This window comes from Bison bison, unplaced genomic scaffold (genome assembly GCF_000754665.1).
Source record: "Bison bison bison isolate TAMUID 2011002044 unplaced genomic scaffold, Bison_UMD1.0 scf7180017864180, whole genome shotgun sequence".
Taxonomy (NCBI): Eukaryota; Metazoa; Chordata; class Mammalia; order Artiodactyla; family Bovidae; genus Bison; species Bison bison.
Window position 1 is genome coordinate 9,736,642 of NW_011494752.1, and position 3,774 is coordinate 9,740,415.

The window sequence follows — 3,774 nt, forward strand, 5'->3', positions numbered from 1 at the left end:
TCACATCCATACATGACCACAGGAAAAACCATAGCCTTGACTAGACGGACCTTTGTTGGCAAAGTAATATCTCTGCTTTTGAATATGCTATCTAGGTTGGTCATAACTTTCCTTCCAAGGAGTAAGCGTCTTTTAATTTCATGGCTGCAGTCACCATCTGCAGTGATTTTGGAGCCCCCAAAAATAAAGTCTGACACTGTTTCCACTGTTTCCCCATCGATTTCCCATGAAGTGATGGGACCGGATGCCGTGATCTTCATTTTCTGAATGTAGAGCTTTAAGCCAACTTTTTCACTCTCCACTTTCACTTTCATCAAGAGGCTTTTTAGTTCCTCTTCACTTTCTGCCATAAGGGTGGTGTCATCTGCATATCTGAGGTTACTGATATTTCTCCCGGCAATCTTGATTCCAGCTTTTGTTTCTTCCAGTCCAGCATGGCATTAGTTTCTGAGAAAAATCCCCCGGTCACTAAAGAGTTAAATAGAAAGTGCTTTTGACTTATGTGTTGTAAGGTTAACTTTTCTTCTCTCCTTTGCATGAAACTGAGCTTAGAAAAAGAATCAGGGGCATTTGTTGCAGATGATTCAAACTCTGAAACTGTGTATTATGGCCGTGAGGTCCCAGCTGTGTCCTGCTGCTACAGGGTGCCTGAGTCTGAGAGAAATGTCAGGCTCTGGAGGTCTTTTGCTTGTTTTACTAAATCTCAAGAGCATATCTCATCTTTAAAAGTAACTATTTTGAGAAAAAACTATTATCTGATTCTGAAGGTCTATTGCTCCCACAATTCCTAATATATGCCTGAGATCTTTGTCTTTGAGTGTAGACCTTTTCCTGTTGCTATGCCTTGTTTTTAAAAATTTAAATCCCCATGACGAAGCACGGCTGTATCGGCAGGCCTCACGTGTCCCATTTTTGCTCCTTCTGCACCTGCCATGCCAATGGCTGATGTGAGGGAGCTGTGGAGGGGGGACTGGGGCAGACGGCATGGACTTGAACCTTGGCCCTGCCACTTACAACCTGGCTCTGGCCTGGTAATCCCAGCCCCCGGTGCTGTGGTTCCCTCGTCTCTGAGACAGAAATCCTGTGGTCCGCCTCTGGGATGGCTTGGAGGATTGAGTGAACCCGGACGGGCTGGTGCCAGAGCCTCGGAGGGACTGACTTTTGCCACCTGCCAGAGCCCCAAGGCCTTGGCCAGGGTTGCCATCGTCTAGAATGTGCACTGGGAGACGGATACATGTGTGTGAGGTCACGCTGTGAGGAAACACAGAAAGAACACTGACTACCTGGTTCTTCGTGCCTGGAAGAAGGAGTTGTTGTTCAGTCGCTAAGTCGTGTCCGGCTCTTTTGATCCCATGGACTGCAGCATGCCAGGCTTCCCTGTCCTTCACCATCTCCCAGAGTTTGCTCAAACTCGTGTCCATTGAGTCGATGATGTCATCCAACCATCTCGTCCTCTATCGCCCCCTTCTCCTCCTGCCCTCAATCTTTCCCAGCATCAGGATCTTTTTCAGTGAGTCGGATCTTCACATCAGCTGGTCAAAGTATGCCTCAGCTTCAGCACCAGTCCTTCCAATGAATATTCAGGGTTGATTTCCTTTAGGATTGACTGGTTTGATCTCCTTGCAATCCAGGGAAGAAGGAGAGAAAGCCAGAAACCTAGACCACATAGAGAGAAATCCTTTATTTCTAAGTGTAAAACAGTTTCTGTGACACTGAATAAAAAAGGAAACCCCACTCTTCTCATTTTTGATCATGGTCGAGCACAGATTTATCTGTAAAATGGTTGTTTTTGTGACTGTAAACTCTTTCACCTCACCAGCTTATTTTTTTCCCTTCTGAATTTTGTTTTCTTTTCTCTTGGACTTAATAAGATTTTATTTTAGCCTTAGATAAACACTGACATTGAGAATTTAAAGATGACCTTGGCCCGTTCCTTGCATTTTACAAGCTCAGGCCCTAAAGAGCTTAATCAGTTTATAAGAGCCACATTCCTTGTGAGGAGCTCAGGGATAGGAAGGACTTTCCCTGACTCTTTTTGCCATGTTACCTTCTGGTGACGAGGCTGGTGATCACTCCTATTAGCAACTTCATAAAGAAGTGTGCATGGTTCATATAGGGCTTTGGGTTGTCAAAATGACTCCCAGGAAGAGAGAAGTGGTGACCAGAGACCATGGGTAGTCCAGGGTCAGAGGAGTAAGGAATCCAGAGGGGGCATCCATGTTGAGTTCTTCACACTTGCTACATAATATGAAGTAGGAATAACTTGGTTATAAGTGCAGTGCTGCCTGTGTTGTTTTTTAAAATTGTGATAAAATGGCTTCTCAGATGGCTCAGTGGTAAAGAATCCACCTGCCAGTGCAGGAAACGTGGATTCAATCCCTGGGTCAGCAAGATCCCTGGAGGAGGGCATGGTAACCCACTCTAGTATTCTTGCTGGGAAATCCCATGGACAGAGGAACCTGGTGGGCTACCATCCCCGAGGTTGCAAAGAGTGGGACACTACTGAGGGACTACACACACACATAAACACACACAAAATACCTGTAACATGAGGTTTACCATCTGAACTGTTTTTAAGTGCGTTAGGTGATCTTTAATTGTTAGTATTGACATCTCTGTTCCTCCAGCTTTAGAATTTCCCTTTTGTAGAGAAACTGTTCTTTTCATTGACAAGATAAATACTGACACTGAGATTGCCCGGAAGTAGTAACTCATCCTCAGCTCCCCTCTTTCTCTCCTCCCTCCCCCCACCCCGCAGGCACCTGTCCACCTGCAAGATTGTTTACTTGGCTTGGAAAGGCCTGCACCCTGGAAATTGCCAGCTTTCCAGCCAGCTGTGCAGCATCATGTCCCTAGAAGCTGCAGGAACCAGGGTTAATGAACTGTTTTTTGTTGTTCCCTTTAGTGATGTAAATGCTGTGATTCTCTGCTCTTCCCAGCTCATTAGCCACACTCCCAACCTGACCACCATAATTGATGCTAATAGCTATACAAGTGTTGTTTTCCCCACTGTTTATGGCATCGAAGGAGGGGACCATGGGCTCGGCCTGGTCGCTGGCTGCTTGTGGCATCGAGCAAGTGACCAGCTTCCCACTCCCAAGTCGTCTGTACGTCCAGCTAGACAGTTGCAGGAGTCTTCTCCCAATCTGTACCTCAGGGGTCCTCTAGGAAATAGCCTCAAGGGGGTTCAGCCTGTTTCCTTAGCTATTTTGCCTCAGACTACAGTGACAGCAGAGATGGGCCTCGGAAGAAATGTTCTCACTGATTCCTAGAGAGCCGGGACCTGTGGCTGGCATGGCGTCCTGTCCTGTGAAGTGGGCCTCATTCCTGGTGCCCAGCGTTTCCACCTGATGACCTACCAGGCGTCTTCCTGCCACGCCCTCCCCCAGTGCCCATCAATAGAACATGGGCTTTTCCTGGGGACAGGCTGGTCTGGTGGCCCTGACCCTGTGCACCTGCGGAGGCTCTTAGGAGCAGGGCCTCTGGTCAGTGTGCTGCTGGTGGCATCCTGAAGCTCAGAGTAACTGTTGAACCAGGGCAGCTTGTCATTGGTCCCTGTGGATCATGGAGCTGGTCCTGCCTGGAGAGTCCTTTCTAGAGAACACCACGTCCCTATTCACATTTTCATCACCCAGCCCAGAACATATTATGTGTGTATCTCTATCCGAATCTGGGATGTGGTAAAGAACCAGCCCACCAACAATGCAAGAGACAAGAGACGTGGGTTCAATCCCTGGGTCAGGAAGATCCCCTGGAGGAGAGCATGCAACCCAT

At 47.5% G+C, this 3,774-nt stretch overlaps 1 protein-coding gene across 7 annotated transcripts in view; it reads left to right on the top strand.

Moving 5' to 3' along the window:
* The window catches only part of SPECC1 (sperm antigen with calponin homology and coiled-coil domains 1), a 208,012-nt gene that overhangs the window by 163,465 nt on the left and 40,773 nt on the right, over positions 1 to 3,774 (top strand). The gene's annotated exons all lie outside the window — the stretch shown is intronic.